The 22,789-nt window shown below is 44.5% G+C and overlaps 1 long non-coding RNA gene across 1 annotated transcript in view; it reads left to right on the top strand.

Annotated features, from left to right (window-relative positions):
• The window catches only part of LOC129061048 (uncharacterized), a 29,362-nt gene that overhangs the window by 4,664 nt on the left and 1,909 nt on the right, over positions 1 to 22,789 (top strand). Inside the window, exons 3-4 of the long non-coding RNA XR_008528014.2 lie at positions 1,869 to 2,011; positions 6,173 to 6,248. This is a non-coding gene — a long non-coding RNA (uncharacterized LOC129061048). The remainder of the gene's footprint in view (positions 1 to 1,868; positions 2,012 to 6,172; positions 6,249 to 22,789) is intronic.

Raw genomic sequence — 22,789 nt, 5'->3', positions numbered from 1 at the left:
AGGAGAACCATCAATGGGGTACACACATTCTTTTTTGTCTTTAGTACTCTGAGCTCTTGTATCTTTTTCTAAGTGTCATTTTTGACTTCTATTAAGTTTTTTCATATGTTTAAAGTCCCTAGATTTCTTTTTTGGGTATTGGCTATTTGTGGATGATATTTTTTAATGTAAAACAAAATGACTCGAATTTACGAGGTCAGACTGTTTGAAGCATGTCAGTTTTATTCATTTCCATTTTCTCTTTTCTGTTTTTTCTCACTTTCTGAACATGACTTGTGTCATTTTCCCTCCGTTGCACCTATTTAGCCTGGTCTTGTGCCACTGGCCTGTCCCTGCCATAGCCCAAGGCCAGATGATCCTCCCCTCCATACCCCCAATTGCCTCAGACACTCCTCAGGATAGGATTTTGTTCATATTTCAACCTTATAAACACTGGCCGAGAACCTCAATGAGCCAGGGACTAGGCTGAATACTGAAGTGGTTAAAAATGAATAAAACAGCTGGGTGTGGTGTCTCATGCCTATAATCCCAGCACTTTGGGAGGCTGAGGCAGGCAGATAATTTGAGCCTAGGAGTTCAAGACCAGCCTAGGTGACATGGCAAAACCTTGTCTCTCCAAATAAACAAAAAAATCAGCTGTGCGTGGTGGCGGCGCGTGCTGTAGTCCTAGTTACTCAGGAGGCTGAGGTGGGAGAATCACTTAAGCCCAGGAGGCAGAGGTTAGAGTGAGCCGAGATTGTGCCACTGCATTCCAGCCTGGGCGACAGAGTGAGACCTCATCTAAAAAAAAAAAAAAAAAAAAAAAAAAAAAAAAAAGAATAAAACACAATCATTTTCAGCAGCTGAGCATCTAGTAGGAGATTCAGACATGCCCATTGTCACCAATGCTCTCAGATGTCCTCTAATAGAAATGAGATGGGAATGGAGGAGGAGATAGGAATTTCAACTCTTGGATCTCAGATGATTTCTTTAAAAAAAATAGAGATGGCTGGGCATGGTGGCTCACACCTGTAATCCCAGCACTTTTGGGAGGTTGAGGTGGGCAGATCACGAGGTCAGGAGATCGAGACCATCCTGACCAACATGGTGAAACCCCGTCTCTACTAAAATACAAAAAATTAGCCGGCGTGGCGACACGTGCCTGTAGTCCCAGCTACTTGGGAGGCTGAGGCAGGGGAATCACTTGAACCTGGGAGGCGGAGGTTGCAGTGAGCCAAGTTCATGCCACTGCTCTCTAGCCTGGGTGACAGAGCGAGACTCTGTCTCAAAAAAAAAAATTAGAGATTTGAGGGGAAAAGGTATTTCAGGCAGCACAAACAGTGTAACATTAAGAGCAACTGCTCATTAAATAACTGTCATGTGCCAGGTTAATTGGTGTTGTTGCTAGTTCTGCCAACAGAGCTACACATGGTAGTTTCTATTCTCATTCTTCTACAGCTGAGGAAGGGAAGGCTTAGAGAGGCTGAACAACTAGCCCAAGACTGCTAACTAGTGCCACAATGGAGGTTTGAACCCAGGTCTGGTGAAATACAAGTGTGTGTTTTGTGCTCATCCAATTACCGCTTGAACGAAAGTTGGAGGGCAGAGAGTGTGCAGGGTACAGGATTCTTTGGAGATCAGGACTGCAGAGGGCTGTGAATGAGGTGGAAGCACCTATTGTCTCTGACTAGTGTCTATTGTCCCTTCTGTCCTGCAAGTCTCAGTTCAGGTATCACCTCCTCCAGGAAGCCTTCCCCGACTTCCTCAGGTTTTCTAGATGACTATCCTCCGCCACCACCACTTTCAGGTGTAACCCTGTGCCTTCCTTTCCCATGGAGTTATTCACTGTCTATTAATTGTCTACTCATCTCTTTCTGCCCACTGGACAGTAAGCTCTTTGAGGGTGGAGCCGCATCTGATCATCTTTGCATTCCTACTTTGTGAGTGAAAGAATGAAGGAGTGAATGGGGCACTGGGTGTGGAGAAGAGGGAATGGATTGGTTCCAGGCAGCCTGGCAGGATCTGGCATCAGGTAATGGCAGGGGCAGGGTGGAAAGAAAGCTCTGAGGGTTCAGCCTGCCCTGAGAAGAGGGATGCAGGGAGAGAAGCAGGGTGGTGGGAGGGTCAGGAATCCATAATAAAGGTCATGGGGTCCTGAGGATAAACACCTTGGGTCTGGTTGCAGGCTGTCTGGGTTCAATTCCAGTTCTGCCACCTGACTCCCTTAGGACTTCTGGGAACTTTAAGACTGCGTCTCGGTTTTCCTCATTGGTAAAACGGGTCTATTAATCATACCAGCTCACAGGTTGTCATGAGGATTTAGCTGAGCTCATGTGTGCCCAGAGCTAGCATCACTATCCTGCTTTTTCTCTGGGCATCTCCCGGTTTCCCAAGGCTCTGCTTCCCATGCAGGGTGTAGACAGCGTGGGGGTGCTGCTGCGGGGAGCTTGAACTGGTGCAGCCCGAGGCTGAGATGTCTTTGGTAAGGGATCTATAGCAGTTTTGTTGTTTGTTTAAGGCAGTGGGCTCTGAGGTCACAAGACCAGGGACAAGTCCCAGCTCCAAACTTACTAGCCATGGAATCTTGAATTTGTTACCTAACCACTCTGAGCTTCAGATTCAGAGGATAACAAAACAGGGATAATAATAGCACATGCCTCATCAGGTTGTTGGTGAGAGTTAATTAAGATAGTAGATGGCTTCTTCTTAGAATAACTTCAAATTTCTCATGGTAGCCTGGTGAGTCTCCATGTACTTTGACCTTAGATGGCTGTCCGCCTGCCCCCGGCTACCCCCTGTCCTCCTCTCAGCCCCCTAGGACTCTGCTATTCCTGCAAGCTTATTGTCATCTCAGAGCTCGTGCCTTGGAGCTGTTCTTGCCCAGGTCTTTGCAAATCTTTCTCCCTCACATCATTCAGGTCTTTGTTCAATGTTACCTCCTCAGAGTGGCCTCCAGGATCTCCCTTCTAAACTAGCTTCCTCCTGCCCTCCTATCCCCTCCCTACCTGCTTACCTTGTGTTCTGGATGAGCCCTTCCATGCACATGACATGCTATTCACAACTATTCGTGTATAGTTTCTCCCTTCTGGAATGTAAGCTTCCCGAGCACAGGCACCTGGTCTATCTCTTTCACTGGTGTGACCCAGTGTCTGAAAAAGCAACTGGCACATATGAGGTCTCAATAATATTTATGAAATGAGTGTGTGAATAAATGAACTACTGACACACAGTCCGTACCAACTAAATGGTGGCGGTTGAGACTCTTAACATTATCATATCACCACGGCAAAGCAGAGTCATTTGGGTTGGAGCATGAGCTCCAGAGCACGGTGCCTAGGTTCGAGTCCCAGTTCTGCCCTTTTTTACCGGCACAGTCCACGGCACAGCCTTTAGGCCTGGCCTTTGTGGTGTTGCAAGAGTCAGTGGGTGAATCCTCGTAAAGTCCGTGCATCAGGGCCCAGGCAGAGGAAACCCTGCATGTGTCAGAGTTGGCTGATGGCATTTGTGGACTATACCAAGACACACTCAGTAAAAGTGCTCAAGTTTTCAAAAGAGCAGATAACAAAATAACATTTCTAGTCTCTTCTGCCACTTCTGTTGTGTTTTTAGCTTAAAAAAAAAAAAAAAAAGAGGCCAGGCACGGTGGCTCATGCCTGTAATCCTAGCACTTTGGGAGGCCGAGGTGGGAGACTGCTTGAGGCCAAGAGGTCAAGACCAACCTGGTCAACATAGTGAGACTCTGTCTCTATTTTTTTAATTTTATCACAAAAAAAATTTTTAAATAAAAATTAAAAACCAGGCTGGGCATGGTGGCTCACAGCTATTATCCCAGCACTTTGGGAGGCCGAGGCAGGAGGACTGCTTGAGCCCAGGAGTTTGAGACTGGCCTAAGCAACATAGTGAGACCCATCTCTACAAGAAATGTTTTAAAAATTAGCCAGGTGTGGTGGTGCGTGCCTGTGGTTCTATTATAGCTACTTGGGGGGCTGAGGCAAGAGGATCACTTGAGCCGGGGAGGTCAAGCTTGCCATGATCTGTGATTGTGCCACTGCACCCCCAGCTTGAGTCACAAAACAAGACTCTGACTCAAATAAACAAACAAATAAATAAGTTTTTTAAATCAGGGCAAAATTTACATAACATAAAATGAACCTTTTTCAAGTGTACAGTTCAGTGGCATTGAGTACATTCACAATATTGTGCAACCCCACTTCCATCTAGTTCCAAAACCTTTCCTCACTCCAAAAGGAAACCCCACGCCTATTAACTACCTGTTAAGCAGCCAATCCCCAGTCTCCCTTCCTCCAGCCCCTGAAAATCCAGTCATCTATTTTCTGTCTCTATACAGTTACCTATTCTGGCTATTTCATATAAATGGGATTATACAAATATGTGACCATTTGTGTCTGGCATTTTTCACTTAGCATAATGTTTTCAAGGTTTGTCTGCATTGTAGCATGTGTCAGTACTTTTTCTTTTTAGGGCTAAGTCATTTTCCATGGTAGGTAGATACCGTATCTTGTTTATTCATTTATCCTTTGATGGAACATTTGGGTTGTTTCCACTTTGGGACTGTCACAGAAATGCTGCTGTGAACATTTGCATACAAAGTTTTGCTGGAATACCTGTTTTCAGTTCTTTTGGGTATATCTCTAGGAGTGGAATTGCTGAGTCATATGGTAACTCTATATTTAACTTTTTGAGGCACTGACAGACTGTTCTTCAGTGTGGCTGCACCATTTTACATTCCCACCAGCAACGTATGAGGGTTCCAATTTCTCCACATCCTGACCAACGTTTGTTATTTTCTGGCTTTTTGATTCTAACCATCCTCATGGGTGTGAAGACATAGCTCACTGTGGTTTTGATTTTTATTTTTCTGATGACTAATGATGTTAAGCATCTTTTCATATACTGTGTGTTGTTGAACCAGGGGCAGGACTTAGTTTGATGGCCTTGTCTGTGGTTGTACAGTACAGGGAAATGTATTTGGAGAATTCCATGTTTCCTCCCTGGTTTTCCCTTCATACCAGGGCGTGGGATTGGCTTCCTGGGTCCTATTTTACCTCCAAGTGGGCCCAGGAATTGGAGACCGCCCCCGTCTGTTATACAGGGACAGTGGTACCTGGCTCAGAGGGATAGCACGTGAGATATGGGAGTAACTAAGGGTACAGACTGAAACCAGACTACTGGCATCCCAGTCCTGGCTCTACCTTATCTAACTATGACCTTGGGCTACATGAGTCAATGTCTCTGCCTCAGTTTCATGTCTGCAACTGAGTTTAATAATAGTAACTGCCTCTCAGGGTTGTCATGAAGATTAGATGAGTTAATATCTAAAAGCCAACACTCAGTCAGGGTCGGCTATCATTATCCCCAGCATTTCGTATTTCAACTTCGGATGGACATGGGCTATCAAGTTCATGTTTGTTCTTCTGCCCAAAAGCCTCCTCGGAGTTCTTTATGGACCGTCTTCCATTTGAACTACATAAGAACTCTCTTATCTGCTATTTGTCTGTACCAATCTTCAAAGCAAAAAGAGCATGGTCTCATTTAATAGCTCATCTTGTGTCCAAGCAAGACTTTGATAAAACCCTTTAAAAACTGTGCACCTCTGATCATCAGACATAGGCCTGGAACGCAGAATGGGAGAAGTCAAATTTGAAAGGCCAGTGTAACCCCCCAGACCACAGCTGCCCGGGCACTGCAGGACAGAGGGGAAAATCTGTTTCTTTCTCCAGCACAGGCCTCCCTGCCTTATCTCTGAATCCCACCCCAGTCCCTTAAGCATGCGGCTTAGCCAACCTAATCCAAACATCCCAGGAAACTCTTCTAGAGAAATGTGCCATGAGCCTCTCCTAAGGATGGCTTCCTCTGCCACATCCGTGATTCCTTCAGCTCCCTTGACTCCTCACACCCTCATTTCGGGCCTCAAAATTCTTAGGCATGTGTTAGGGGTGGGAGGAGGGAGGGGATCAGGAAGAATAGTGGATGCTGGGCTTAATACCTGGGTGGTGGGATGATCTGCGCAGCTAATCGGCAAGGCACACATTTATCTATGTAACAAAACTGCACATCCTGCACACGTACCCCTGAACTTAAAAGCTGGAAAAAAAAAAAATCTTAGGCAGGAAAACTCTTACTTTGTAGGAAGAGAAGAAAATCACTTTGAACTACTTTATCCCTTTCGTAGCCTTTTTTTCCTGACTACAATGAGCAACAGCTGTTTGAGATGGTGGAGCACATTCTTGCTGGTGAAAGGAAGCAAGGTACTGAATGGAGTGGGAGATGGAGGGCAGGGGGCGTTGCCCATGGCTGTGTCACCAGGTCTGGTCTAAAAAAGTGTCTGGGTGCCCTTGATGCTCACAGCAGAGTAGGTTAACCACCTAGGGATCCCTTTCAGCCAGCTCCTGGAGCTAGGCAGGCCGTGAAAGCAAGGGCTCTGGTCCAAATCCCGGCTACCTACTTGTAGCTTTGTCCTTGTTTGTAATAGTGGGGTCTAATGAACTCATTGGCCTTTAATCTGACTCTTGCAATGACTGACCCGAGAGAGTCTAGTCCATACTCTCAGTTCCACAGATACGTGTAGAAATCCATTCTGAAAACCCAGACCCAATGCAGGAAGATTCCTGGGCACTTCCAGGGCAGGCTCAAGACACACATAGGCTCCCTACTCTCCTCTGAGGAGTTCCAGAGCTGCCTCCCAGTATGTGCCACGGAATCTACCAGGCTCCAGTGTGGCAAATTAGGGGTGCAGGCCTGCAGTGACTGGAAACTCAATTTTCCCACAGCTTCAAATCCAAGTTCCTCTACCAGGATTCACCTCTAATCTACCTACTTATCGATTTAAACTTGCGGATCATTCAGCCTGCTAGTCACTGCATTCCTCATGTTGTCTCTCAAGAATTACAGTGGCTCACGCCTGTAATCCCAGCATTTTGGGAGGCCAAGGTGGGTGGATCACTTGAGGCCAGGAGTTCGAGACCAGCCTGACCATCATGGCGAAACGCCATCTCTACTAAAAATAGAAAAATTAGCCAAGCATGGTGGCGTTCACCTGCAGCCTCAGCTGTTTGGGAGGCTGAGGCATGAGAATCACTTGAACCCAGGAGGTGGAGGCCGCAGTGAGCCAACATCATGCCACCGCACTCCAGCCTGGGTGACAGAATGAGACTCCAACTCAAAAAAAAAAAAAAAGAATTACCAATAAGAGGTTGCAGGCTGAGTTGGGGCAAATTGATGCCATCATTTGGGGTGGGGGCTTCAGGGAAGCCTGAAAGCCTCAGAGAGGGGAAGGGAAGAGGTGATGCTCCAGCTCCTATACATGGCATTGGCCTCAAACTCTGACACAAATGCTTGCAGCCTCCAAAACTGTGCACGTCTCATTTGTACTCCTGTGACATGCTGCTCTTCCCTCATCTTCTCTTTGTAGAGGTACAAAGAATCCCACCCCATGTGACTGGGCCTTGGGAGGATCCTTTCGACAGGTTGGCAAGAGGGAGACACAAATGCGCCTGTGCGTGTGTGAGTAGGGACCCATCCATGGACTCTAAAGAAGCGAAGGAATATGTCCCTGTGTCTTCATATCTGTGATCAGCTGTGAGGGGACTCTTCTGTTGGATAAGCTCAGTGTTGGGGGCTGGAGGGTCTACTCCTCAAAGTTCCTCAAATATGGCTGCTATGCTCCCGCCTCAGGGCCTTTGCACTGGCAGTTTCCTTTGCTTAGAACACTCTCCCCCAGACTTCTCCATGGCTCTCACTGTCACCTCACGCAAGCCTTTGCTTTGAAGTTACCTTTTCAGTGACACCCATTCCAACCCCTGACCCTGCTGTATTTCCCTCCAAGTCATGTACATCTTCTATAATTGTCTTATTTCTTGTGTTTGCTGCCCTTCTCCCTCTACTACAGCATAGTTCCCTGGGGACTTGGTTTGTCACCACTGTACCCCCGGTGCCTGAGATGGTGCCTAACCATCTATCTCATAGTAGGCTTTCATTAAATATTTGCTAGATGAACTAATAAGTGAATGAATGACTTGTAAGGTATCCACTAGCTTTAAGAAGCTGTAATTTTGGATCATGAATCAGAGGGCTCAGGTCTGAGTTCCAGCTTTGTCACTTGAAAACCAGGTTACCTGAAGAAAGTTAGCTGAAAGTGTGGGAGTCTCAGTTTTCTCATCTGTGGAGTGGGGTTAATAATAGATCATATTTATTTTGCATTTGCTGTGTTCCAGGCACTTACCAAGTGCATTGCCAGCTTAACTGAGTTGTAGTGAGGCAACCTGTTATTAGGTGTCTCCTGATGTGATTCAATATTCCGTACACACCATTACTTAGGAAGTATTCTTGCCAAAAATATTTAACCTGAACCTAAACAAGCCTTTTGTTAGTTTACAAGAAACCAGAAACAGAGAAACATGTTAAAACAATGCTATGAAGGAAAAGCTGACAAATTCAGAATTTAGGACATTTTTCATGACAACTGGCCCAGCCACTGGACACACATTAGTTTCAGAAAAATAATTATAAAGGTGAAAGTTTGTTTTAGATTAAAAGGATATAAAGATACATGTGATGCGTAATGATTTGCTTGGAATGTTGTTAGAAAAAATCACCTGAGTAGGCAAAAACTAGAAACAACAATAATATAGATAACCAGTTGAATGGATCTATAAACATGTATATAATATAATGAAATATTATACAGCTATAAAACAGAATGTACTATATGACATAAATGTATCTCAAAAACATAACATGAATTAAATAAACCAGACTCAAACGAAGAAGAAACCCATCATTTGGACATGTCTGAATTGGAACTGGGATTTAGATGACAGTAGGAAATTGTTACCATTGTCAGGTGTGATGTAACATTATGATTATAAAATAAAACATCCAGGAGATTTATACTGAAGCACTTTGAGATAAAATGTCATGAGATAACCTGAGGTAAGGAGTTCGAGACCAGCCTGGTCAACATGGTGAACCCCCCGTCTCTATTAAAAATACAAAAATTATCTGGGCATGGTGGCGCACGCCTGCAGTCCCACCTACTCGGGAGGCTGAGGCAGGAGAATCGCTTGAACCTAAGAGGCGGAGGTTGCAGTGAGCCGAGATCGCACCACTGCACTCCAGCCTGGATGACAGAGTGAGACTCCATCTTAAAAAAAAAAAAAAAAGTCATAATATCTGCCAATGATTGAAATAGTTCTATATGTAGATAGATAGATAGATAGATAGATAGATAGATAGATAGATAGATAGATGGACAGACCGACAGATCTAGTTAGAAGTAAATAAAGCCACTGTGACAAAAAGTTTACCACTGTTCAATCTAGGTGGTGGATAAATGGATGTTCATTGTACTATGTTTTCAAGATTTTGCATATTTAGAAATATTCATAAGAAGGTGGGGAAAAAAATCCAGGGAGTTTCTGTGCCTGTGCACTGCAGGGATTACGGACAGGAACACCTGGCCTTGATGTCAGCTTGTCCCCAGGTGTCCCTCTTTCTCACACGCATGCCCCCTCAGCAGCCCCTGTGCCACTTCTGTAAGGTGCTGTGGGCACTACGAGTTGATTGTTTAAATCTCCTTGAGGGGAGCTTTGTGTGTGAAAGGAGAGATTCTATTTGTAGTTATTTTTCAAAAATTATATTCAATTTATTTCATACATTGAAAAGAACCCTCATTTTCTATAAGCTTTTAATGTCAACTGACAACTCTCATTATTTTATTTATAAATCTAGTAAATTTTAACAATCAATTTTAAGGGGCTTTTTACATCTTAGTTAATTAAATCCCCTTATATATTTTAAACTGGACTTATAAATGTAGTATATTTGAATTCATTTATAAACACTTGAAATCCCTAACAATCAGAACATTCCCAAACACTTAAACAATTCTAATAAGTATAATAAATTAAACTTTAAAATACAGTGCATCTCAAGTTCTCATGAACATTCCAATATTGTTTACAAACCTAGTAAAATCACAAATCTAAACAATTACTCAACAACACTTTTAAAATTGGAATCATGAGGCTAATATATTAGATTATTTAATGCCACTCCTCTTAAACATTACAAACCCTCAAAATGCCCAATATAAACAGATCGTTGCTAAACCTAATAGAAAAGCATTAATACTCAATCTGAACCCTTCCCAAGGTCAACAGACACTCATGGAGGAAACATTCCACAACTTGAACAGTAAGCAAGTTGAAGTTTCCGTCTCAGTGGACTGAGGTGATACAGCAGATTTTGCTGTGGACCAAGATCCAGTTTTCCTCATAACACTCACAGGCAAGTTGAACAATCATAACAGGAACTCCTTGCCTGCAGAGAGGGGCTGGAGTCTCTAGGGTTCACGTGATTCTATTGCCTAAGTCTCCCACCCGGTTTGAGTTTCTAACTCCTTATACCTAGGTTGCTTCGCTTTATTTATTGCCTGATTCTGTTCAGAATTCCCTGCAAGTGTATCCCATCTGCATATATCCTTCCTGTCTAGTGGAACGACAACTCTCAGCTATTTAACGACACCCAGTTGGATTCTGCACTTCTCTAATGGCTTTGTTTAGCTCCACACTCAGAACACAAATCATGCTGGAGAACTGACTGGGGGCCCAGGAGCTGTTTACCGCCTCTGTGTCCTCTAAGGCAGCAGGTAGCCCAAACAATGTCCCTGGGAGAGGGGTACGGGTCTCTTCTACGCTCAAATTCCAAATAATTGCCTTGGTTATTGCCACTTCCCCAGGGCTCTGCACAGGGCAAGGACAGGGGCAGGGGCTCTTTATTTAGAGACCACAAAATGCATATATTTTTTTTTTTTTGACAACTCCTCTCTGACTTTCTTCTCTTCGTCTGCTAGCCCTGTGTGTATTTGCATATTTTCATAGTGTCAGGGTTGAGCGGGATCACTTTATCTTCCTTAAACCCCCTGAACCCAAGAAATTTGTCTGTGTCCCCTTTCTCTAAGGAGTCAAGTTCTCAGGATTTAGAAAGCAAACACCAGGAAGAGATTCATTTCTCTTTCTTTTCTTCCTTTCTTCATTTCTTTCTTTCTTTTCTTTCTCTCTCTTTCTTCCTCTACTTCCTTCCTTCCTTCCTTGTCTTCTCTTTCTTCCTCTCTCTCTCTCCTTCCTCTTTCTTTCTCTTCTTCCTCTCCCTTCCTTTTCCCTTCTTTTTACCTTTTTACTTTTAGAAAACTATGAAGTATTTCAAGCACGCAAGAAAGAATAAAGGATAATATAAAGAAAACCCAATTATCCATCACCCAGTCTGTTCGAACTTAGTGAGTATTTTGCCATATTTGCTTCTGCTCTATATACTTTGAAAAGGAAACACAAAGCATTATACAGCGGAAGCCCTGTATAGTCGTCTCTCACCTGATCTTACTCTTTTTCCTCTAAGGAGATAAGCACTACCTGAAACTTGGTGCTTAGCATTTTGGGTATGCTTTTCTACTCTTATTTAATATGTGCAACCATAAATCAAAATAGTTTTGCATCTTTTTTTTTTTTTTGAGACAGTCTTGCTCTGTCACCCAGGCTGGAGTACAGTGGCGCAATCTTGGCTCACTGCAACCTCTGCCTCATGGGTTCAAGCAATTCTCGTGCCTCAGTCTCCCAAGTAGCTGCAATTACAGGCAGGTGCCACCACGCCCTATTAATTTTTATTTATTTTTATTTTATTTTTTTGAGACGGAGTTTCACTCTTGTTGCCCAGGCTGGAGTGCAATGGTGCAATCTTGGCTCATTGCAATCTCTGCCTCCGGGGTTCAAGCGATTCTCCTGCCTCAGCCTCCCGAGTAGCTGGGATTACAGGCATGTGCCACCATGCCCAGCTAATTTTGTATTTTTAGTAGAGACAGGGTTTCTCCATGTTTGTCAGGCTGGTCTCAAATTCCCGACCTCAGGTGATCCGCCTGCCTTGGTCACCCAAAGTGCTGGGATTACAGGCGTGAGCCACTATACCTGGCCACTTTTGCATCTTTTAAACTGTAAATACATGACATTGTATAATGTGTCCTTCTGCAGTTTACTTTTTGTATCCCATAATAGGTTTTGTAAAACAACAACAGTACCTTTTTTTTTTTTTTCTTTTTTTGAGACAGAGTCTTGCTCTTTCGCCCAGGCCGGACTGCAGTGGCGCGATCTCGGCTCGCTGCAAGCTCCACCTCCCAGGTTCACGCCATTCTCCTGCCTCAGCCTCTCCAGTAACTGGGACTACAGGCACCCGCCACTGCGCCTGGCTAATTTTTTGTATTTTTAGTAGAGACGGGGTTTCACCATGTTAGCCAGGATGGTCTCGATTTCCTGACCTCGTGATCCGCCCGCCTCGGCCTTCCAAAGTGCTGGGATTACAGGCGTGAGCCACTGCGCCCAGCACAACAGTACCTTTTGAGGTGTATCCATGTTGGTGCACATAACAATAGTTCAATCCTTTTTTCATTGTTTCGTAACAATTAATTTAATGAACATATCACAATGTATTCATTCTCCTGTTAATAGACATTTAGGTTGTTTCCAATTTATTTATGCAAAGATGCTACAGTGACATTCTTGCTGACATCTCCTGTGCCCACATGTGAGGATTTCTCTAGGCTTTCCGTCTAGGGGTGTGCTGTTGGATAATTCAGCATGTGCTGAATTATCAGTTTTGTTGGGTGTCAGAGGTTATATGCTCTCTCCAGCAATTATGAGAGTTCCTGTTGCTCTACACCCCGGACGACTATTTGTATCGCTGGGGTTCACTTTTGCAATCTGGTAGCGATGAAACGGTATCTCTTTGTGTTTGTTTTTAATTTTTTTAATTTATTTTTTCTTAAAACAATTTTTTTTTTGTTTGTAGAGACAAAGTCTCACTATATTGCCTAGGCTGGTCTTGAACTCCTAGCCTCAAGTGATCCTCTTGCCTCGGCTTCCCAAACTTTTGTGATTACAGGCATGAGCCCGTGCACCCAGCCTCTTTTGTGGTTTTAAATTGCATTCCCCTGATTACTACAATTTCTAATGAGGGTGAACATTTGTTTATTGATCCTTTACTGCAGTTTTCTAGTCTGTGGCCTCTCTCCCAGCTGTTTTAAAGAGGTGGGGGATGTGAAACAGGTTTGGGAAAGAACTAATAGTTTCAGCAACCATACCAAGAAAGAATAATTAGTTTTGTTATTCCATAAATGTGCAGTGGTTGGCTGTAAGTGTAAGAGAATCCATGTGCCATTGCTGTCATATTTCCTTGTCTTCCAGTCTTGCTTTATCAATTCTGCACTGCCTTCACCAGCAAAGTCTCATTCCCCAATTTGTCCCTAACCAACTCCAGTGCCAAAGGTGAGGTTCAGTTGCCTAGGATTGGCTATCCTTGGCCCCAAAGGCTTGCTACCTGCCTGGAAAAGTCTTTATCTCCAGCCAGTGTGCTTTGTTGGTGTTTTAATACTAACTTGGAGTTACTTTCATGGAATGAGCACAGCAAATCTAGACACTCTGCCTCTAGATTCATGATGACTTCCTCCCTTCTCTAAAAGTCAGGGTTCTAAATATTAGAATCTCTAAATTTCACATGAAAACTCAAAGACTTTCATGAAATTCTAAAATAGTGAACAGCATCATCTGTTTATACTTACTGACTTTATGGCTATGTTCCTCCCACCCCAATCAGGGCCATTTTTTCCCCAAAAAGAAAGTGGTATTAGATGCTGGGCCTGGTGGCTCACGCCTGTAATCCCAGCACTTTGGGAAACCGAGATGGGTGGATCACCTGAGGTCAGGAGTTTGAGATCATCCTGGCCAACATGGTGAAACCGCATCTCTACTAAAAATACAAAAATCAGCCAAGCATGGTGGCGCATGCTTGTAATCCTAGCTACGTGGAAGGCTGAGGCTGGAGGATCGCTTAAACCTGGGAGGCAGAGGTTGCAGTGAGCCAAGATGGCACCACTGCCCTCCAGCTTGGGCGACATAGTGAGACTCCATCTCAAAAAAAAAAAAAAAAGGAAAAAAAGGTAGTATTAGAGTTTGTATCTCTGCTCTTTTACCTTAATTTATAAAGCACACTGATGTTGCATGGGTGAAGGAATATGACTGGCATCCAGTCTCCCCACTTGGCCCAGGGACTCCCTAGAGTATGGCAGCCTCTTGGCTTACGGAATTCAAATTGGACCTCAGCAATTTTAAATGATGGCATATCATAGAACTCTGGGGTATTACATGCATATTCTTAGACACGAATGCTAAAACTTGAATGTTGAAAGTTTATTAAATATGTTCATTCATTCTGCCTTTAAGAATATGCTCTATTGGAATATAATTTACATACTATACAATTTACCCATTTAAGAAGTGTGATTCAATGATTTTTAGTATAGTCACAGATACGTGCAACCATCCCCACAGTCAATTTCAGAACAATTTTATCACCCCAAAGAGGAACCCCATACCCTTTAGCTATCACACTCCCGTCTTCCCACATCTGGTCCTGCATAACCACTGATCTTTCTGTCTCTATAGGTTTTGCCTATTCTGAACACTTCATATAAATGGAATTGTATATAATATAAGGTCTTTTGTGTCTGGCTTCTTTTATTAAGCACAATGTTTTCAAGGCTCATTCATGCTATAACAGGTATAGTACTTCATTCCTTTTTATGGCCGAATAATATCCCATTGTATGGATGTGCCACATTTTCTTTATCTATTCATACACTGACAGACATTTGGATTGTTTCCACCTTTTAACTATTGTGAATAGTGCTGCTACAAACATTCGTTTACAAACTTTTATTTGAATATGTGTTTTTAATTCTTTTGGGTATATAGCTAGGAGTGGAATTGCTGGATCATTTGAAAATTCTGTGTTTAACTCTTTGAGGCACCACCAAACAGATTTCCACAGCAGATGCACCATTTTACATTCCCATCACCAATGAACAAGTGTTCAAATTTCTCCACATCCTTGCCAACACTTATTTTCTGTTTTTCAAAAAATATTATTATAACCACCTTAGTGGGTGTGAAGTGGTATCTCATTGTGGTTTTGATTTGTATTTTTCTAATGATTAATGATGTTGAGCATCTTTTCACATGCTTTTTAGCTATTTATATATCTCCTTTGGAGAAATATATATTCAAGTCTTCTGTCAACCTTCTAATCGGGCTGTTTGAATTTTTGTTGTTGAGTGGCATGCATTCTTCAGTTAACATTTTCTGAGCACAAATTTTGTGCCAGGCATGGGACTGTGGCACTTGGGAGGAGGAATGCAAAGATGAATAAGGTACAGCCCCTGTCTCGCAGCTGCCTTCAGCTGTCATGTGCACAGTGAGTGACTCTAGCAAGGGACCCTGCATGCCGAGAGTTCAGTGGAGGGAAAGAGATGGCACTTCCACCTGGCCAATTCTGGGGCTCTCTGGAAGGAGTAAGGCCTGAGCTAGGCCCAGGGCAATGGGAGCTGAGTGAACTTGGGAGCCAATGTTGGAGGTGGGAAAACAGTAGGAATGCCTGGCCAGAGCCCAGGGATCCCCAGGGAGACAGTGAAACCGAGAGAATGTCAAGTGTAGAGGTGGAGGAAGGCACGTGGGTAGAGGAAAATGCATAAATGAGATGATACACAGTTAAAAATTGATAGGGAAGCCAGGCGCAGTGGCTCACGCCTGTAATCCCAACACTTTGGGAGGGCGAGGTGGGTGGATCACCTGAGGTCAGGAGTTGGAGACCAGCCTGGCCAACATGGTGAAACTGTGACTCTACTAAAAAATAGCTGGGCATGGTGATGCACTCCTGTAATCCCAGCTACTCTGGAGGCTGAGGCAGGAGGATCACTTGAACCTGGGAGGTGGAGGTTGCAGTGAGCTGAGGTCGTGTCACTGCACTCCATCCTGGGTGACAGAGCGAGACTCTGTCTAAAAAAAAAAAATGAACAGGGAGCTGGGTGCAGCTATAGCCTGTAGCTCTAGCTACTCAGGAGGCTGAGGTGAGCAGATTGCTTGAGAACAGGAGTTTGAGGCTGCAGTGTGCACTGTGGTGGGGCCTATGAATGACCACTGCACTCCAGCCTGGGCAAAAAAGCGAGACCCTGTTTGTAAAAAAATAAATAAATAAAAGACAAGGTAAAGCTACCAAAAAACAAAGAAAATGAATGGGAAGTTTTGCCTGATGACTGTAAGTGCCTGGATCATGAGTAACAAGGTGCCAAGAATTGCCTGTAGATGTAGCAACAAGTGGGTTGTACTGACCTGTGGTTGGGCTGTTATACTCAAGTATATGAGTATGCCCAAGAAAAGGTGGACCAAATACCTTGGAGCCCAGAGATGTCCTGTTTCTTACTAGGGAGTGTCTACATTAACAGCTGGGCTGGTTTGCAAGGCCTAGAATGGTTGGTGTGGCCTCACTCCCTGGCCCCAGGGTCTCTGCTCAGCTTCTCTGGAGCCACAGCTGGCTCTGCTGGCTGCCTTTGCACTGTCCGTTCCCCAGTAGTGCCTCAGCCTCACGGCTCCTTGTCAAATCTCAGGTCATCTACGCATCTTCACCTACAGAGGTGAAGGACCAGAAAACTTCTGGGAAAAGTCAGCCTGGCTTCGTTACTTTCCACCCTAGGCCAGTCAGAGAGCTAATTTCCAACTGGGTAAACTCCTTCCTTATCTTGGCAGGAAGACAGGTGTGAAGGACAGTAGCTCATGTGCCCTGAATACCTACTGGGTACCAACCACTCCAAGGGGAGGAAGGAAAGCAAGATTCCACCCTGACTCCAAAAGGCTACCCAGTCCAGCCAGGATCAAACACACCAGGAAGCATAAAATCTGCATTCCCAGGGTTGATCAGCGCCGCTCAGCGCCGAGTTGTTCCAGTGGGCAGGTCTATGCAAACCTACCTCAAAGTCTGAGGAAACTGAGAGGCCCAAGAAAGAGGCTGACATATCCATTTCTCAGAAGGAAACCTTTAATAAGGACTTAGAAACAGAAACCATGATTGTGACAAGATGGTGGATCTGCTTGGCATTACCTCTCAAACTCAAAACCTATATACCGTAGAAAAAGAAGCTGAAGCTGACACCTCAGGGAAAAGCAAGAATGCTATGGGAATCTGCCCAAGGGCAGGATTTATGGTTGAGGTTGTTTTGACCTAAGGGCAGGATTTACAGTAAGTACGTGCTCTTACACAAGGAACCCTAGACACAATAGAAACCTTAGAGGCGTTCCTGGAACTGGGGTTAATTAGAAGTCAACATGGCAGATCAGCCATGTAAAGCATGCAAGATGCAGTTACTTTAGCCTCTACATGAGTGCCCCTCAGCACTGAGGGGTGTTCACGGTGCGACTGGGAACAGTCTTTGGCCATGGAGTGCTTGTCTTCTCTTTTTTTGAGACAGAGTCTCACTCTATCGCCCAGGCTGGAATGCAATGGTGAGATCTTGGCTCTTTGCGACCTCCGCCTCCCAGGTTCAAATGATTCTCCTACCTCAGCCTCCGAGTAGCTGGGATTACAGGTATGTACCACCATGCCTGGCTAATTTTTGTATTTTTAGTAGAGATAGGGTTTCACCATGTTGGCCAGGTTGGTCTTGAACTCATGACCTCGGGTGATTCACCCGCCTGGGTCTCCCAAAGTGCTGGGATTACAGGCGTGAGCCACGGCGCCTGGCCCATGGAGTGCTTTTCTAGTAGCATCTCGTGAGACCAGTGCTCCAAGTGACACACTTGGGAAATTGTATCTTATGGCGTCTTGTACATACTTGACCTTATGTCTGGGTGTGTTACCAGTGGAAGGTATCTGAGTTACCAGCAGTGAATCCGTACAGGTCTGCGGCAACCTCAATTCTTAGCTCTTCAGAAGAAAGAATTCGACTGAGGGGTTAAGGCAGAAGAGGAGACTGAGGCAAGTTTCAGAGCAGGAGTGAAAGTTTATTTAAAATGGCTTTAGAACAAGAAAGAAAGGAAAATACACTTGGAAGAGACCCAAGAGGGACACAGAGGTCAAGTGCGATATTTAACCTTGCTCCTAGGACTTTACAGGCTGGCCCCTTTCCCATGCTTCTTCCCTTCGTGTGGGCTGCCCATATGTGCAGTGCCCTCCTTACCCTTGGAAAGTGAGCATGTGCAGTGTGTTTAGGAAGTTGCATGCATGCCCATCTGAGGCGTTCTTCCCATTTCCAGTGGAATGCCCTAGAAGGTCATACTCTGCCATTTTGTCCCTTAATGCACATGCCCAGGAAGTTGATTCTCCCTGGCAGCTGCATTCAGTTAACACTTTAGTGCAATAGGTGTGGACCATCAGGAAACGGCCTCTCCCTAGCCCTGGCTGCCAGTTTAGCACTTTTAGAGAGGCAAAACAATAATTCCCAAACCGTCACTCGCCATTCCTAGTGGGTGAGGGAAGGCCCTCTCCTGTTCTGCTCATGCCTGTCTAACGACCTGTAACAGGTGCAGCCTAGGAGTGGTCAGGGGAGCTGGAGAAACCGTGGAAGCCAGGGAAGACATTGCTACATGGCTTAGAATATACACATAGCAAAATCTTTGTACTGTTCATAGAGAAATTATTTCATCTAAATATTTTGGCCTTTGGTGACCTGAGAACAGGGGACTTCTGTGTCCTGGCCCCCTTTGGGTTTTCAGTCCCCAGCATGTGGCATCAACTAATAGTGTTTGTTCTGTGATCTGTCCTGTCTTGTCATAGGCAAGCATGACATAGAGTTAAGAGACCATCTGCTGCAGCTACTCATAGATGGAAAGCTGTCTTCTCAATAGTGGCTCCAAAGCCCAGGTCATTCTGATCTTTTCTTAAAAAAAGAAAAACTGCAGTAAAATGCACATAACATAAAACATACCATCTGGATCATTTTAAAGTGTATAGTTCAGCAGAGTTAAGTATATTTACACTGTTGTGCAAGCAATCTCCAGAATTTTTTTTCATCTTGCAAAGCTGAAACTTTGTACCCATTAAACAATAACTCCCCATTCCCGCTTTCCCACCAGTTCTTGGCAACAACCATTCTACTTTCTGTGTCTATGATTTTGACTACTGTAAGTACTTCATATAAGTGGAATCTCATGATACTCACCCTTTTATGACTGGTTTATTTCACTTAGTATAATCTCCTCAAGGTTCATCCTTGTTGTGGTATGTGTAGGAATGTCCTTCTTTTTTAAGGGTGAATAATGTTTCACAGTAAGTATATGACACATCTTGTTTAAGCTGTTCATGCACCAATGGAGCTATGTGGTGGTTCCACCTTTTAGTTACTGTGAATAGTGTTGCTTATAAATACGGGTGTATGAATGATCTCTTCAAGACTCTGCTTGCAATCCCTTGGATATATACACAGACATAGAATTGCTAAATCATATGGCACTTCCAAGGTTTAATTTTTTGAGGAACTACCATACTATTTTTTATAGCGGCGGCACCATCTTACATTCCCTCCAAAAGTACAGAGGGGTTCTAGTCTTTTAAGTAGCTCTTCTAAGAGCAGAGTGTGTTCTCTAAATAGGTTTCACTTGAAGTTGGAAATATAGATCGTTTTCTTCTCTGAGTCTCTTACAACTTTCTGCTTCCCAAAATTCCCAGTATGTCAATAATTTTGATGGCAAATGGATCTAATTTTAGGGGCCTGATACAATGAGAAAACACTAGAAATCCCAAGGCTGATAAAGAAATCAACTTCAGCCTGCAAGCCTCCACTGCCAGGGAGAGCAAAGCAAACTGGCCTGGTGAACCCTGCAATTTTGTGCATTTTTCTCTCTAGTTCACCAGAACCTCTCCTTTTCTTTTTAAGCTGACATTTAACTGATCTCTGAAGTTACTTAAATTCTTTTTCTCATACATAACATACTTCTTCCCTTCTAAGATAAATCACTTCAAACTGACATTTCCTCATGAAGAATAAGCCAGAAGCACCCACATTGCACAAATTTCTTATTCATGGCTCACTGAGCTAAAACCTTGAGGTGCGAGTGAAACTCATTCCCAAAAGCCCAGTCCCGGAGAGGGAAACCTGGCGGATCCCTCTTCTCCAGAATGTGCTCAGTTCCCTATGGCCTCTGTAGCAGGTAAGGAGAAATGGTTCCTGGGCTTTCAGCTGGCTGTGGGAAGGTCTTCAGGGACAGACTCCAGGCGGTGGTGGAGCAGGAAGTTGGAGCAGCTGGAGGAACTGTGGTTAGGGAATCTCCCCCGGGGCTGCGGCTTTTGCTCCATCTACTTCCTTCCCTGACAGCGGTATTCATTTCTTCACTCCCTGGCCAGGTTCTGCATTTCCCAGCTCTCAGTCCTCAAGGGCCTCCGCTTCAGGAGCGCTCAGGGCAGTGGATTGGGCTCCCAGAGTGGTCGTGAGAAAAGCATCTCAGGTCCACTTCCGGGGGTGTTTCAAAGACCCCCTCAGCATACTGCAGTGAGTCCGAGGAAATTTGACAATGCCAAACCATCGCCAAAGTCAGAGAAAAGGGTAGAAAATAAAGGTGGCTTCTGGAGAATAGGGACCACTACTCTTTTTTTTTCCCCGCCGAAAGGATAAGCTTTCCATTGTCACTGCAAGCCAGAAGAAAATGGTGTTTACAGGGGTCAGATGGAAGTTCTCTCTGTTTGCATCTGTCTCAATGTTTGTCCTATTCAGAACCTGGCTAACTTGTTTTACTCTCTGAACTTTCCAAGACTGGCCAGATATTCTGAGGGCTTGGGAGGACTCTCCTTGTTTAATTTTGGTAGAAGCAGCATCTGTGCGGTTGCCTTACAAACTTTTCTGGCCTTTGGTAACCTCTTGCATACAGGTGAGGTTGATTAGAGCAAAGGCTCAAAGAGCACATAAGTAGTAAATTCCTATGTCCTCATAGTTCGTTTAGGAGCAACAGGGCAGGAAAAAGGAATTCTTTGGTGCACAGACTTGGGAAAGCCCCATGCTTGGGTATTCCTATTTCACAGACCACCAAGTATTTGAAGAGCACAAAGGGCCATGAAGATCAACATTTATTGAGCATCTACTGTGTGCTTGTGTCTACGTGAGGTGTTGGAACTAAGACTACCGAGATCAATAGAACAGGACACTTGTCTTCAGATGTACCAATAACTAATTGCAACACACTAGGTACTTGCAGTAGAGTGAAGACTATATTTGGTCTTTGTCCCTAGTTTCTGGCACCGAGCTCCTAAAACCCTTGGAATTTCCAGAGTGACACGAGTGTCTCTTGTTATTCATAACTGGCCTCTTTACATCCTACTTGAGTCTATGCTAATGCGGTGGACAGGGTGGGCCCTTAGAGAGTTTCAAGGGAGGAGTTGAAGTTTCAAACCCCGTCACTTCTGGGGAGAGAAAAAGGGGTGGAGACTGAATTGATGGTTTGGTGAATTATGTCTACATAATAAAACTTAAGTAAAAACTATTTAATGAGGAGATTTGGAGAACTTCTGGGTTCGTGAACACGAGGTGTTGGGAGGGTGGCTCCTGGGGAGGGCATGGGAAGCCCGCGCCCTTCCCATAGGGCTTGCTCTGTGCATCGCTTCCATCCGGCTGTGCCTGTGCAGCCCTTCTAATAAACTGTAATCAAGGACTGCATAGTGTTTTCCTGAGTTCTGGATCATTCTAGTGAATTATCAAACCTGAGCAGGGGTCTTGTGAACCCTGAATTTGTAGTCAGCTGGGCAGAAGCATGGGTAGCCTGGGGACCCCATTTGCGATTCTCTGGCCGGTATCTGAAGTGGAGGCAGTCTTGTGGGATCGAAACTTTAACCTGTGGGGCCTGCACTAACTCTGGGAAGTGTTAGAATTGGACCGAACTGTAGGACATCCAGTGGGTGTCAGGAAGTAAGAATTGTTGGAAACACAAAACAGTACTATAAATAGAGATTCTGATCTAGGTACTGTCACTATCCATCCCCCATCATCACTGTTATGTTGAACGAGATAAAAGTGCCTTTTTTGTAGGTCAAAAGAATTCAGTCACAGCAATTTCATATGATTCAACCTAATGCAATCTATTGCACACCTCCAAGGTGTGGTAGGCACAGTCCTAAGTGCTTATCTGTGTCCTCCCACATTCCTCACGATGCTCTTGATATAGGTACTGCTGTTATTCCCAGTGTACCCATGAGGAGACTGAGACTTACGAAGGTTAAGACAGAAACCTGGGATCCATGGCTAGGGAGATGCAGAGCTGGACTTGCACTCAGGTTGTCTGACAACAGACCCTGAGTGTATTCGTTTACTAGGGCTGCTGTACCAAAGCTTCACAAACTGGGTGATACTTAAAATAACAGAAATCTATGCTTTCACAGTTCTAGAGGCTATGCATCTGAAATCAAGGTGTCAGCAGGGTTGGTTCCTTTTTGGAGGCACTGAGGAAGGGTCTGCTCCATGCCTCTTTTCTAGCTGCTGGTCCTTGATACAATTCCTTGGCATTCCATGGCTTGCAGCTACGTCAGTCTGATCTCTGCCTATTGTCACATGGCATCTTCTTTCTGTGTGTGTCTGTGCCGCTTTGTATAAGAATACCAGTGATGGGATTTATGGCTTATTCTAATCCAAAATTACCTCAGCTTTTTTCGTTGTTGAGACAGGGCCTCCCTCTGTCGCCCATGCTGGAGTGCAGTGGCATGGTCACGACTCACTGCAACCTCAAACTCCTGGGCTTAAGCGATTCTTCGGACTACAGGTGTGCACCACCACAACCAGCTGATTTTCTCATTTGTTGTAGACATGGGGTCTCACTATGTCATCCAGGCTGGTCTTGAACTCCTGGACTCAAGTGATCCTCCCACCTCAGCCTCCCAAAGTGCTGGGATTACAGGCATGAGCCACTGAGCCTGACCAAAATGATCTCATCTTGATTAC

This window comes from Pongo abelii, chromosome 7 (assembly GCF_028885655.2).
Source record: "Pongo abelii isolate AG06213 chromosome 7, NHGRI_mPonAbe1-v2.0_pri, whole genome shotgun sequence".
Classification (NCBI taxonomy): Eukaryota; Metazoa; Chordata; class Mammalia; order Primates; family Hominidae; genus Pongo; species Pongo abelii.
This window is presented reverse-complemented; position numbering and strand designations above follow the sequence as displayed.